General features: G+C 43.0%; 1 long non-coding RNA gene across 1 annotated transcript; it reads left to right on the plus strand.

Annotated features, from left to right (window-relative positions):
• The first annotated feature begins 126 nt into the window (after positions 1 to 126).
• LOC142203080 (uncharacterized) lies at positions 127 to 12,116 on the plus strand. The gene is made up of 3 exons (XR_012716101.1): positions 127 to 211; positions 633 to 677; positions 11,474 to 12,116. It is a non-coding gene; the product is annotated as an uncharacterized LOC142203080 (long non-coding RNA).
• Positions 12,117 to 16,087: the final 3,971 nt, after the last annotated feature.

Raw genomic sequence — 16,087 nt, forward strand, 5'->3', positions numbered from 1 at the left:
TGAAATGACAATTCCATCCTATTATTATTTCCAGCGCCGCCTACAGTGCGCCAGGAGTAACATAGAGAATCAGCAGGCGCACACTGAGAGGTCACATGATCTGTAAGACCCCGCCTACTAGAGGAGAGGCGGAGCGGACAGGGGCCTAGCTTCCACATTCACGTCGTGTTTGGTCGCCATTATCTTATTTCTCCAGCTTCGTCTGTAGCCGGTATGTAATCTCCTTGAGGGAAGCCTTTGTAGTAAATGTAATGTACCGCTGACGGGAGGCGAATGTTTGCATGTTCTTGAGCTTGTTTTGTAAGTTATTGTAAGGTTCTTTATTCCTGCCTTTTGCGTTTGTGACACACACACACACACACACACACACACACACACACACACACACACTCTCTATCTCTCTCCATACTCATACAAAATATATATATATATATATATATATATATATATATATATATATATATATATATATATATATATATATATAATTAGCAGGAGGACCTGGCTTCGCACGGGTATATCTCATATTTTGTTTGTGTAGTGGCCCCACAACAATTGTCCAGTTTTCAATTGGTGTATATTATATGTGTGTGTGTCCATAACCATCGTGTGTATCTCATTTCGGATATTAGTGACAAACCGGGGTTCGGTTGTTCTGGAGTGAAGCTATATCACACGTATGTAATTGTTTGGTATGTGGAACTGTGTGCAGACACGCATGTTTAATGCTGCGGCATGTGGAACTGTGTATAGACGCACGTATGTAATCCTCAGTCATGTGGAACTGTGTGTAGGTGCATATATCTAATCGTGTAACTGTGCGCATTAGCACGTATCCAATCCTCCGGCGTGTGGTATTGTGTGCAGTGGCACGTATGTAATCCTGCGGCGTGTGGAACTGTGTGCAGACGTGCATTTCTAATCCTCTGGCGTGTGGTATTGTGTTTAGATATGTGTATGTAATCCTGTGGCGTGTGATGACGTGCGTATCTAATCCTCTGGCTTGTGATACTGTGTGCTGGCCGGTGTATCTAATTCTCTTGTGTGTGGTAATTGGGCTGATGCGCGTGTGGAACTGTGTGTACCACAGATCTCTTAACTGCACGGGACACTGACACACCCACCTAGTCATGTGACCGTGTGATGTTACACAAGGTCCTTGAACCATAGTCAAGCGTTCCTCCAATCACTGCAGCCTCTTGGCTGTTATAAGAGCAGGCAGTGATCGGAGGAATGATTGATCAGTAAATCATTAAAGGGTTATAGCGGGACATGTAGGGAGCTGCGCAGGACAGGGGCAGGAAAGCGTGAGTGTCCCGCGGAAATTGGGACGGTTGGGCGGTATGCATACGAGGGTAGTCTGAAAAGTTTCCGACCTCCACATGTAGATGGCATCACTCGTCAACCAAATTTGGGGAATGTGTTTGTGCATGTGTTGGAATGTACTCACAAAAATTTCAGCCATTTTGCACCAGCGTTTTTTCTTTGACAGTCGTTGAAGTGAGTCAATGCAAGTGATTTTGTGAAAGTGGATAAAATCGAATATCAAGCTGTTTTTGTTTTTGGGGTATCCAAGTTTCATCCACAGTAATTAATCGGCGCTAAAACTCTGATTTATTGTGACTGGCGTATTGCCTTTCAAAAACAAATATCTAATGACAGCTCGATATTCGATTTATCCATTTTCACAAAATCACTCGCATCGACTCACTTCAACGACTATATATATCTCCATCATTTCTTTTAGAAATGAAGGTCAGTCAGGTTGATGCCTTCAGTGTGAATCTACAATTTTCATAGTCATGAAAATACAGAAAACTCTTTGAATGAGAAGGTGTCCAAACTTTTGGTCTGTACTGTATATATCGATATATATGTGTGTGATATATATTATACACACACGCACGGTGATCCAAAAGTAATGATGATCGGTTATTTCTAGTGCACACAAAAATAAAATGTCCTCTACTCACTTAGGTACCCACTAGTTCAGGAAAAAAAATTCTCTTAAATAGGCCACGATTCCCGGGAGCTACATTCATTTGAATACGAACTGCCGAGGAGTGCACATCAAAATGGAAAAAAACGAAATCAGAGCTGTCATCAAATACCTCTGCTTGAAAAAAATGTCTACCAAAGACATACACAGCGACTTGGTGGAAACATTGGGGGACTCTTCTCCTCCATATTCCACAGTTGCACGCTGGGCCAAGGAGTTTAAGCTGGGAAGAACATTGACGGAAGATGAATATCGTGAAGGACGCCCATCCACGTCCCTCACTGAAGATAACGTGAAAAAAGTTGAAGAAGTTGTATTGGCAGATCGAAGCGTGACTATCAGGCATGTAGCTGAGGTCACAGGGATCTCATATCGCAGTATTCAAAGGATTCTTGCAAACGAATTGCATATGAGAAAGGTCTCCGCGCGTTGGGTGCCGAGAAAGTTAACCGACAAGCAAAAGGAGGAACGAGAATGCCAAGAGTGTACAAAACAGTAATCAAAGCAAAAGGTAGCTACTTTGAAGAACCTAGAATATAACACACATTTTCAGTTGTTTCACACTCTTTTGTTAAGTATATACCATATTTTTCGGACTATAAGACGCACATAGGTCTTAGAGGAGGAAAATAGGTGAAAAAAAAATTTGAAGCAAAAAAAAAAAAATGGTACAATATTTAATATATAGGAGTTGTAGTTTTGCAACAGCTGGCCACATTGACGGGTTACCCTGCAGCTGTACGGAGATCCATAGAGCGTTTTTTTTTTTGCGGGGCCAGATGTACTTTTTAGTTCTATCATTTTGGGGAATGTCTATTGCTTAGATCACCTTTTATATGTATTCTAGGGAAAGGAGGTCATTTGGAAGTTTTATTTATTTATTTTTTTTAAAGCTTTTTTTTTTTTTTTAGCCCCAGGGGTTATGCTACACTTTGGGGGAAGGGGGGTTAAGTTTTAATGCCCGCAATTAGAATGCATTAGCATTGGGCCTCCACGTATAGCAGAGACCCGGTTGCTATGGTGACCGCTCTGCAGCAGAGCGGCCGCCATTATTCTTACAGACCCGGCAATAGAACGGCGGATGTCGGGAAGAGGGTTTTAGACACCAGCACAGGTGGCGGGGCCTGCAGCATTGCCACACTTCTGAAGCCAGCAGCGGCAGGAACATGGCGATCTCCATCAGAAATCTCCACATTCGAACAATAAGACACACCCTCATTTTCCCCCCAGATTTTGGGGGGGGAAAAGTGCGTCTTATAGTCCGAAAAATTCCACATGTTATTTCATAGTTTTGATGCCTTCAATGTGAATCTACAATTTTCATAGTCATGAAAATACAGAAAACTCTTTGAATGAGAAAGTGTGTCCAAACTTTTGGTCTGTACTGTGTGTGTGTGGGGGGGGACCCGGCTTCGCACGGGTATATTACATTTTATGGTTGTGTAGTGGCCCCATAAGAAATGTCCAATTTTGCACTGGTGTATTTTGTATGTGGTTTGTGTGTATGTCCATAAGCGTCATATGATTATGGGTATCTCATTTTGGATATCGGTGAAAAACCTGTGATCAGTTGTTATGGATACCTGGAGTAAAGCTGTATCTAATCCTTCCCAGTGTAGTACTGTGTTTAGACGCAAGTATCTAATCCTTGTTGGTGTGGTACTGTGTGCAGATGCACATATCTAATCCTCCGGCGTGTGGTACTGTGTGCAGATGTGTGTATCTAATCCTCCCCCATGTGGCATTGTGTGAAGAGGCACGTATCTAATCCTCCGGTAAGTGAAACTGTGTGCAGACGTGCATATCTAATCTTACGGCATGTGCTACTATGTGCAGATGCGCGTATCTAATCCTCTGGGGTGTGGTACTGTGTGCAGACAGGTGTATCTAATCCTTTGGCGTGAGGTACTGTGTGCAGATGCGCGTATCTAATCCTCCCCCGTGTGGTACTGTGTGCTGAGACGCGTATCTAATTATCTGGCATGTGGTACTGTGTGCAGAGTCATGTATCTAATCCTCCAAAATGTGGTACTGTGTTCAGACGCACGCATCTAATCCTCTGCTGTGTGGTATTGTGTGAAGAGGCGTGTATCTAATCCTACGGCGTGTGGAACTGTGTGTAGACGCGCGTATCTAATCCTACAGCATGTGGTACTGTATGCAGACGCGTGTATCTAATCCTATATATCCTGTATTGGCTAAGTGGGGGTGGGGCATTGTGTTTGGAATGCTGTATCTCAGCAACGGTACGTCTGAGCGAGTTGGAGTCTCATCTTAAACCTTCCCGGCTACCTGAAATATCTCTGTACCAAATTTGGTGAAGATCGGTCCAGTCGTTTGGTTCGCATTAGAGGACAGACAGACAGAAATTCATTTTTATAATATAGAGGGATGAGCGTGGACCCGGCTTCGCACGGATATATTAAATTTTATGTTTGTGTAGTAGCCCCATAAGAATTGTCCAATTTTGCACTGGTGTATTTTGTATGTTGTTTGTGTGTATGTCCATAAGCGTCGTGATTATGTGTATCTTATTTTGGATATCAGTGAAAAACCTGTGATCAGTTGTTATGGATACCTGGAGTAAAGCTGTATCTAATCCTTCTCCGTGTAGTACTATGTTTAGACGCAAGTATCTAATCCTTGTTGATGTGGTACTGTGTGCAGATGCACAGATCTAATCCTCCGGCGTGTGGTATTGTGCGCAGATGCGTGTATCTAATCCTCCCCCGTGTGATATTGTGTGAAGAGGCGCTTATCTAATCCTCCGGTAAGTGAAACTGTGTGCAGACGTGCATATCTAATCTTACGGCATGTGGTACTGTGTGCAGACGCGTGTATCTAAACTTCTGACGTGTAGTACTGTGTGCAGATGCGCATATCTAATCCTCCCCCGTGTGGTACTGTGTGCTGAGAAGCGTATCTAATTCTCTGGCTTGTGGTACTGTGTGCAGAGGCATGTATCTAATCCTCCAAAATGTGGTACTGTGTTCAGACACACGTATCTAATCCTCCCCTGTGTGGTATTGTGTGTAGACGTGCGTATCTAATCCTACAGCATGTGGTACTGTATGCACACGCGTGTATCTAATTCTATGGCGTGTGCAGCTGTGTGAAGACGCGCGTATCTAATCCTCTGGCATGTGGAACTGTAAGCAGATGCACATATCTAATCCTATGGCATGAGGTACTGTGTGCAGACATGCTTATCTAACCCTCTGGTGTGGGGAACTGTGTGCAGATGCGCGTATCCAATCCTCTGGCATGTGGTATTGTGTGCAGACGCATGTATCCAATCCCCCAGCGTATGGTACTGCGCGCAGACGTGCGTATCTAATCCTCCGGTGTGTGAAACCGTGTGCAAACGTACGTATCTAATACTACATGTGGTACTGTGTGCAGACGTGTGTTTCTAATCCTCTGGCGTAGCGAACTGTGTGCAGATGTGCATATCCAATCCTCTGGCATGTGGTATTGTGTGCAGACGCATGTATCCAATCCCCCAGGGTATGGTACTGTGTGCAGACGTGCGTATCCAATCCTCCGGTGTGTGAAACTGTGTGCAGACGTGCGTATCTAATACTACGGCATGTGGTACTGTGTGCAGACATGTGTTTCTCATCCTCTGGCGCGTGGTACTGTGTGCAGATGCGCGTATCAAATCCTTCCTCGTGTGGTACTGTGTGTAGATGTGCGTATCTAATACTCTGGCAGTGGTACTATGTGAAGACATGCGTATCTAATCCTCCAGTGTGTTGAACTGTGTGCAGATGTGCGTATCTAATCCTCCCCTGTGTGGTACTTTGTGCAGACACACGTATCTAATCCTTCAGCGTGTGGAACTGTGAGCAGACGCGCATATCTAACCCTCGGTCGTGTGGTACTGTGTGCAGATGCACGTATCTAATCCTCCTCTGTGTGGTATTGTGTGAAGAGGCGCGTATCTAATCCTACGACATGTGGTACTGTGTACAGACGCGCGTATCTAATCCTCCTCCATGTGGTACTGTGTGTTGAGACGCGTATCTTATTCTCTGGCTTGTGGTACTGTGTGCAGACGCATTTATCTAATCCTCCCCTGTGTTTTTGTGTATCTAATCCTACAGCATGTGGTACTGTGTGCAGACATGCATATCTTATGCTCTGGTGTGTGGAACTGTGTGCAGATACGTGTATCCAATCCTTTAGCATGTGGTACTGTGTGCAGACGTATTTATCCAATCCCCCGGCGTGTGGTACTTTGTGCAGACACGTGTATCTAATCCTTTGGCATGTGGAACCGTGTGCAGAAGCGCGTATTTAATCCTCTGGTTTGTGGGACTGTGTGCAGACCCGTGTATCTAATCCTCTGGCGTGTGATACTGTGTGCTGATCTGTGTATCTAATCCTCTGATGTGTGTATCTCAGTTTGGATATCCGTGTTGGGTTGTGCATGTGGAGTGACCGTGTGTATTGCAGTTGGAATATGAGTGAAAGACTTGCAGGTTTGTATTGGCTGGGTGGGGGGGGCATTGTGTTTGGAATGCTGTAGCTCAGCAACGGTACGACCAAGCGAGTTGGAGTCTCGTCTTAAACCTTCCCTCTCTGTACCAAATTTTGTGAAGATTGGTCGAATCGTTTGGTTTGCATTAGAGGACAGACAGACAGACAAGAATTCATTTTTATAATATAGAGAGATATATACACAGATCTCATAAGGAAAAAGCCGCCAGCTCTCTGAAGTGCATTAAAAAATAACTTTTAATAAATCAAAAATTAAAAAAAAAAGTGACAGTTTATTGGAAAAGGAAAATTGAAAACAAAAAACCCCATAAAAACTGGTAATGCGTTTCAAGACTATAGCATCTCTTTGTCACAGCGTGTAAGTCATACTTCCAGTTCGCCTTTCTTGTAAATGACAAAGAGATGCTATAGTCTCGAAATGCATCGAAAATTTATCAGCAAAATTATGCCGTATGAGCCCCACATATACCTGACTAGCCTTTAAAAAAAGCTATTCAGGCACTGCTAATGGTATTTTAAAAGACCTTCCCACCTGTCAGCAACTTGTATGGATGGAAAATGTCCTTTTATTGGAAAAAGCAGTACATCACGTATCGGTCCACACTGGGACCTTTCTCAGTATATATACACACGCACACATGTACGTACATACACTTGTACGTGCGTACATGTATACATACCTACAGTCATGGTTCAAGTATGTATCATTCTCAAGTTTTGAGAATGATACAAATATTAATTTTTACAAAGTCTACTGCTTCAGTTTTTCCAAATGGCAATTTGCATATACTCCAGAATGTTATAAAGAGTGATCAGCTTAACGGCAATTACTTGCAAAGTCAATATTTGCCAATAAATGAACTTTATCCCCCAAAACACATTTCAACATCATTGCAGCCCTTCCTTAAAAGGACCAGCTAACATCGTTTCAGTGATTGCTCCATTAACACAGGTGTGGGTGCTGAGCTTTTTCAAGCTCAACATATTGAGCTTGAAAAAGTGCTACCAGCACAAAACGGGTGTCGCTCTCCTCTCCCAGGCGTTCCTCCTCCCGTATTGTATTTTACATGGATGTTTGAAATAAAGGTTTGAAATATTTTTATACTCTTCCAACGGTGAGTGCCCAGATTTTTTCTATTTTATGGACTGTTTTACTTGCTGTGAGCACCACCAGTGAAGTATATGGAATTTACCCCTTACCTCCCATAGCATAGTTTGTATGCATGCAGTAGTGCCACCTCATCCTTTACATTTTTTCTCAAGTCTCTGTATTCCCTATCGTCACCATCAGTGTTAAGGCCTACTATAAGAGTCATCGGAGTACTTCTGTAAGTAACAGCTGGATGAGTTGTGCCTAAATTCAGCAGTGTACAGTGTGAAGAGAAATGGGGCAAGAACTGTACCTTGTGGTGCCTCCGTACTACAGATCACAGTCCCGGGCTCTCACATACTGAGGGCGGTTAGTGAGGTAGTCTAGTATCCAGTTGGACAGGTGATGGTCCACTCCACCAAGGTTCAGCTTCTCCCTCAATAGCCCTGGCTGAATGGTGTTGAATGCACTGGAGAAATCAAAGAACATTATTCTCAGTGTTCCCGCGTTTCTCCAGGTGAGGGAGAGCTCTGTGAAGAAGGTGGATGATGGCATCATCCACCCCAATGCCCGGCCGATAGGCAAACTGGAGGGGGTCCAGAGCGGAGCTCACTAGAGGGTGTAGGTGGGTCAAGACCAGTCTCTCTAGAACCTTCATCAGGTGGGATGTCAGTGCTACAGGTCAGTAGTCATTATAGCCCATCGGGTTGGGTTTCTTTGGTACTGGTACCACACAAGATGTTTTCCACAGTTGAGGTACCACTCCCAGCTTTAGACTCGTATTGTACATTTGCGTAATAATACTACACAGCTGGTCTCCGCACATTTTAAGAACTCTTGCGCTTAAACAATCGGGTCCTCCGGCCTTGTCTGCTTTAATCCTCTTGATTTCCCTACACACTTGAGACTCCTTGAGGATCAGATACTCAGATTGCAATTGACTGCAAGTCAAGATATCTGCGGTCGTGATGTACGTCACGCCTTCCGCCATTAAATAGGAAACAGCATTGGCATTAGTCGCATGCAAGAAGCCACAAAGTGCAGAGATGTCAGATTTCGAGAGAGAGGTATTTGTTGGGCACCACATTAATGGTCGATCCTTAAAGAGGACCTTTCACCACTTTTGGGCACATGCAGTGTTATATACTGCCAGAAAGCCGACAGTGCACTGATTTCAGCGCACTGTCGGATTTCCCGATCTGTGCTCGGTGTAAAGATCTTACGGTGCCGGTACCGTAGTGCTCTATGGTCAGAAGGGAGTTTCTGACCATTAGCCAGAGATGTCCTTCTGCCTCGCGGCGCCAATCGCGCTGTGTTGTGGAGCGGGGAGGAACGCCCCCCTCCCTCTGCTCACAGCGCTCGTCCATAAACGAGCATTATCAGGAGTGCTGGCCAGAGAAACCGCACCCAACCGATGGCTCTCATACACAAGGAGTTCCAACAGGCATTCGGGAGTATTGTCAGTCAATACCATCCATAAAGAAGCATCTGCTGGGTTCTACCTACTATTGAAAATGAATAAATGTTGTTTTTCTATTCTACCACAGGTGTCCAAATACTTATTGGTAGACAGTGTATAATGGTGTTTGCTGGGTTTCTGCCTGAAAATGTGGAGAGAAGACCTGCTTGCAGAACTTTTCTCGCCACATTTTTCAAACTGATTCAGGGATGGACAGAGTGCAAATGCTAGTGTGAATCCAGCCTTACACCAGCTCTTTCATAAATGTATCTGCTACAGATAAACAATGTGATTTTGTGCACATCATTTGGATTGGTTTGGTCATTACATTACTTGGGAGCCTTTTATCTGGAGTTTCATTCAGACTAAAAATTTCCAGTGCTATTCTAGTCTGAAGTCTCTTCAGACCCTAGAATATAATTAAGGGAGGCCCATGGAAGTTGAGTAAACATTAAAAAAAAGTGTTACTCACCTCTCCTTCTCTTTGGCACTGGTGTTCGTCCTCTTTTAGCCTACTGAATGATATGTGACAGCTTAAAGGTCCCTAGCGTCACAGGCCTTAACATTCCTGATATCATTCAGGAGACCTGAAGAGGGCCCGGCGTAGCGATGGACCCCACCCAGGGGAGGTGAATAACACTGTGTTTTATGTTTGTTCAACTCCCCTGGGGCTCTGCTAATTATAATCTTGGGTCTGGAGAGACCCTAGACCATAATGGCTGTTCTGGTTCAGACGTGTTCAGTCCATTTCTGTCTAGTGAAACTCACAAGACAAATCTCACGATGCTTGTCCAACACATACTCACAGTTGAAAATGGATGTTTTGTTAAAGGGGGAGGCCTAAATAATCTCCATTAATCATAATTTAGGTAAAATGCCTAATTAATTGCAACTTTTGATCAAGGTAATTGCCCAGCCAACCTAGTAAACAGGTTGTGTGCTACAGACAAACGCAAACAGGCGGCAGATTGGTGGTGGAATTTAGCCCTGATTTGACCATGATTCATACACTCACCGGCCATTTTATTAGGTACACCTGTCCAACTGCTCGTTAACACTTAATTTCTAATCAGCCAATCACATGGCGGCAACTCAGTGCATTTAGACATGGTCAAGACAATCTCCTGCAGTTCAAACCGAGCATCAGTATGGGGAAGAAAGGTGAGTTGAGTGCCTTTGAACGTGGCATGGTTGTTGGTGCCAGAAGGGCTGGTCTGAGTATTTCAGAAACTGCTGATCTACTGGGATTTTCACGCACAACCATCTCTAGGGTTTACAGAGAATGGTCCGAAAAAGAAAAAACATCCAGTGAGCGGCAGTTCTGTGGGCGGAAATGCGTTGATGATGCCAGAGGAGAATGGCCAGACTGGTTCGAGCTGATAGAAAGGCAACAGTGACTCAAATAGCCACCCGTTACAACCAAGATAGCCAGAAGAGCATCTCTGAACGCACAGTACATCGAACTTTGAGGCAGATGGGCTACAGCGGCAGAAGACCACACCGGGTGCCACTCCTTTCAGCTAAGAACAGGAAACTGAGGCTACAATTTGCACAAGCTCATCGAAATTGGACAATTGAAGATTGGAAAAACGTTGCCTGTTCTGATGAGTCTCGATTTCTGCTGCGACATTCGGATGGTAGGGTCAGAATTTGGCGTCAACAACATGAAAGCATGGATCCATCCTGCCTTGTATCAACGGTTCAGGCTGGTGGTGGTGGTGTCATGGTGTGGGGAATATTTTCTTGGCACTCTTTGGGCCCCTTGGTACCAATTGAGCATCGTTGCAACGCCAAAGCCTACCTGAGTATTGTTGCTGACCATGTCCATCCCTTTATGACCACAATGTACCCAACATCTGATGGCTACTTTCAGTAGGATAATGCGCCATGTCATAAAGCTGGAATCATCTCAGACTGGTTTCTTGAACATGACAATGAGTTCACTGTACTCCAATGGCCTCCACAGTCACCAGATCTCAATCCAATAGAGCATCTTTGGGATGTGGTGGAACGGGAGATTCGCATCATGGATGTGCAGCCGACAAATCTGCGGCAACTGTGTGACGCCATCATGTCAATATGGACCAAAATCTCTGAGGAATGCTTCCAGCACCTTGTTGAATCTATGCCACGAAGAATTGAGGCAGTTCTGAAGGCAAAAGGGGGTCCAACCCGTTACTAGCATGGTGTACCTAATAAAGTGGCCGGTGAGTGTATATACTCTTAGTAGGTATATAGAACAGGGAAAGTGATATATTTAACACATTCTGTAATCTGTGCATGTCCACCTTTGTGCAGAATAGGCTATTTGTCTGCCATACAAAGAATTGCACATGGCTTTGGTTCATGAGCCTTTTAGTTGGTGATTTTTATGGTAACCTACCTTTAGTATTTTGAAGTTTTGTTTTGTTTTGTTTTTCAGAAGAAAGATCTGGTAACAGTATACAGATTTCAAGCCTGTACCATGGATACTGAAAGCCAACCTAATTGTTCCAGAGTTGATGAACCAGAAGAGGATAGTAACCCATCTGCTGAAACAGTCGAAGGGATTGTAAATGATAAGCAGAAGAAAAAATTGAGTGTCCATAATAAACCCCACAAATGCGGACCTAAAGAAGCTAAAGAAATGTCAGAAAGTATAAAAGAGAAAAGGAGAATAATCTGTAAAGATTGCGGAGCAGAGTTGTATTCTTTTTCTAAGGCAGACAACCATCGAATATCACACCAGAACTTGAGAAACTTTAGCTGCCAGGAATGTGGAAAAAGTTTCCTCCATAAACACACACTGAAAGAACACTTAAAAATTCATCTACGGGTAAAAAAATACAATGTCGTCAAATCTCTTTCAATAAGCCATACGAAATATGTGGAAACTAAGGTGTTAAGAAAAAAAAAACACAAAGAACTATTCTAATTGTACAAAATTGAACTGTACAGAAAAATGGCATTGGCAATGCTGTTATTGTTCTGTATGTTGGGATGTCATTGTTCTTTTAAATCACATGGAGTATAAAAAAATTAGTATAACCCTATATTTTGTTGAAAATAAATACTTTGAAACAAAATACTTAGAAGTGTTTCTGATGACGTTGGCAGCACAGCTAGGCTGTCTGCTCTCAACATTTGACTGGTAAACATCTTAGTGTCATATGACTTACCTGTGCTGTTTCTGCAGACTACTTCTGTGTATTCCTTGAAGACCTCTACTGACTGCAAAGGGGACAGCAGAAAATGTAGTTGCAACAGTTGCTGATCGAGTTTTGGTAAACGACACTTCCCAGCATATGCTGAGTTATACAACTTCATTACGTTGCAGTGTTCAAAACTACAACTCCCAGCATGTTTGGAACTGGGATTTGTAGGGTGCTTGGCATCCTGCAAAGGGGAAAGCAGAAAATGTAGTTGCAACAGTTACTGATCAAGTTTTGGTAAACGACACTTCCCAGCATATGCTGAGAGCTATACAACTTCATTACGTTGCAGTGTTCAAAACTACAACTCCCAGCATGTTTGGAACTGGGATTTGTAGGGTGCTTGGCATACCTAGTTTCCTGTTCATTCTGTCTCTGACTGAGCCAGCAAGATATAGGCAAGAAGTCCATGGTAGCAAGGAGAAAGATCAATTGGGGGAGGGGGACAGTTTGTAGTAAAAGTTCATGGGGTGCAGGGGGAGTGCACCAGGCAATTGCACTGACACAGAAACCCTAAGTCAGAAGTAAGGACCTACATTCATTGTCATGTCCATTGGCAGAAAGAACAATTTCTCTTCTTCAAAAAATCTGAGGGAAGAGGAGAAGGCAGATGAAGGGTGCTCCTTAAAAATCAATCATTCTATATCCATTTTAGTTTATACATTCATCCTATGGCAGATGAGAAATAGACTGTATAGATTGTAAAGCTAGCCTAAGCATGCTCTTTATGGGGATTAACCCCTTAGTGACCAGCCTATTTTGGACCTTAATGACCAAGCCAAATTTTGGAAATTTGCCCTGTGACTATCAGTGAATAATTCTGTAACGGTATAGCGCATCCAAGCGATTCTGATACAGTTTTTTTCGTGACATGTTGTACTTTACTGAGAAGGTAAAATTAGACTGATATAACTTGTGTAAATTTATTTAAAAAAAACTTGCAAATGCTGAAAATTTTGAAATTTTTTTTCAATGTTTTCCATTTTCAGCTGCGATATCTCACATATGCACAATACAGGGCAAAAAAGTTAGTAGTTATATACTTCCAAATGTTCCTTTTGTGTTTCTAGCATATTTGAAGTAATTTTAGCATATCTCAGTAACTTAGACAATTTACAATTTTATCACGTTTATAAGCAAATTTTGGAAATTTGGAGTGTGATTTTTTTTTTTTTGCTTCTAAATGTTTCAGGCCAATTGCGCATTCAAACAAGATTTGAGTTGCCAAAACAATTTAAAACCCCAATAAATTACCCCATTTTATAAACTAGACCCCTTGAGGTATTCATTGAGAGGTATAGTGAGTATTTTGACCCCATAGATTTTAAAAGAATTTGTGTCAAACTAAAAATTCTCATATTTTTTAAACAAAAGTCATTTTAAAGGCAGTTTTAGTGCACACAAGGCATGAAAGTGAAAAACACCCCAAAATAAATGACCCCATTTCTCCCGTATTCAAAAATGTACATTTTGTGGCCTTAATCCTATGTACGGAAGCACAGTAGGGCCCAAAAAGATGGGAGCACCAACTGGATTTCAATACACAAATTTTGCTTGCAGATATTTTAGGCCCACTGCATATTCAAACAAGATTTGAGTTACCAAAACAATTGAAAACCCCCATAAATGACCCCATTTTATAAACTAGACCCCTTAAGGTATTCATTGAGGGGTATAGTGAGTATTTTGACCCTATAGCCATTTCACAGATTTTACTAACCTTGGGATGTGTAGGTTAAAAATTACTAAAATGTCCCTTTATCCCCAAAGTTTTCATTTTCACAAGGGGTTAACAGAGAAAAAGCCCCCCCCCCCCACACACACACACACAGTTTTACACAATTTCTCCTGAACACGGCAATACCCCATATATGGCCATAATCTGCTGTATGTACATGGTGGGGCTCAGAATGGAAAGAGTGCTATTTGGGTTTTGGAGAGCAGATTTTGCTGGATTAGTTTTTAAGTGCCATGTCGCATTTGCTGAGCCCCTAAAGCAGGGTTCCTCAAACTTTTCAAACAGGGGGCCAGTTCACTATCCCTCAAACCACTGGAGGGCCGAAATATAGTTTAAAAAATTTAAGATTATATGCTCCACAGTAGCTCCCCCCACAGTATTATATGCTCCACAGCAGGCCCCCCACAGTATTATATGCTCCACATAATGCCCCACACACACAGTATTACATGCTGATAATACTGCCCCTGCGTTGGGGCAGAGGTCACTCTCCGCCATCAGTGTAGGCCACGCGACCGCGGCCTACACTAACAGCATTCAGTTGTATGTGCATTTGCATACAACTGAAAGCAGCGATCCGCTCACTAACTGGGAATCCTGGATGCCCCATTAGTGAGCGATCCAGACGACGGTGCGCGGGCCACATGCGGTGGGCCGGACAAATGTTCTCGGTGGGCCGCACCTGGTTCGCGGGCTGTAGTTTGAGGACCCCTGCCCTAAAGTATGAATACAATGGAAACTCCTCAAAAGTGACCCCATTTTAAAAACTACACCCATCAAAGAATGTATTAATGCATATTATCATTTTGAGCCTAAAAATGCTTCCCAAAAATTAATGTACAAAATGAAAATTGAAATTTTGAAAGAAATATGCCATTTTGGTGCCCAATACGTTGCACCCACTTTGTGTTGTCAGAGACCTGCACTTCTAAAACTATTAAGGGACCATCCCAAGGGGCAAAAAATTATAGTGCGGTGTAAACTGCTGCTTGGGAACACAGCTGGGCTCAGAAGGGAAGGAGCACTGCGCTTTTTAGCTTTTGGGGTACAGATTTAGAGGGACCCTCTGGGCGCCATGATGTTTTTGCAGAGCCCTGGAGGTACCAGTAAACTGGAATTCCCCAAAAAGTGACCCAATTTTGTACGGGAAATTTTAGGGTCTCTGCAAATGTAACATGGTGTCCAAACACCAACAATCTAAAGCTACACTCCAAAAGCACCTATCGCTCCTTCACATCTGTGGCCTGCCGTGTACTCAAATGGCAGTGTATGCCCACATGTATGACACTGGTGTACTCCGGATAACGGACTTAATGCCATATATGGGTAGAATCGGCTGTTTGGGCACAGCCAGACACTGAAGGGAAAGAGCGCTATTTTGGTTTTTGGACGTCACTTTTGCAAAGACCCTGAATTGCCAATAAAGTGGAATCCGCAGACATGTCACCCCATTTTGGACACTAGCCCACTGATGGGATTTATCAAGTGGCGTAGCGAGCGTTTTTAACCCTTGTGTTGCATTCATTTAGTTTCCAGAAATGAAATCGCAACTGATAATGAGAAGTTAAAAATGAAATTTTTCCAGAGATTTGCCATTTTAGTGCCCGATATGTTGTGCCCAACTTATGTCAGCAGAGACACTCCAAAAACTGGTAAGCGGGTATCCCGGGCACAAGAGAAGTTCACCCCCAGACGAAGGTAGGCGTGCTGAAACGCGTGTCGGGTGTGAGCCGGCGGTTCCTCTTATTGCCCTCCTACTTCTATTTACGTGGTTTATATCATGGGTAAGCTGTACTTCCATTTATTAATATGATAGACCTGCTGTGTAACCTCTGCTGCCGCTGATTAAGTCTTTTACAATCTACTTTGTGACCATTTTTTCTTTTCTAAAAGTACTCAATGCTTACATGTTATATTATTTTACTTTTAGCTTAATTGCGTTTTTGCCTTATTGCACTTTGCACTATATATACTATAGGATAAATCTGGCCTCCTTTTGGCAGCATTTGTATAATCCGGCCTTATGCTTTAGCTTACCTTGCTGGTTTATGTGGTGTGTGTGTGTGTGTGTGTATATATATATATATCTATATCCTGTTTACCACTC

Source organism: Leptodactylus fuscus, chromosome 5 (assembly GCF_031893055.1).
Source record: "Leptodactylus fuscus isolate aLepFus1 chromosome 5, aLepFus1.hap2, whole genome shotgun sequence".
Lineage (NCBI taxonomy): Eukaryota > Metazoa > Chordata > Amphibia > Anura > Leptodactylidae > Leptodactylus > Leptodactylus fuscus.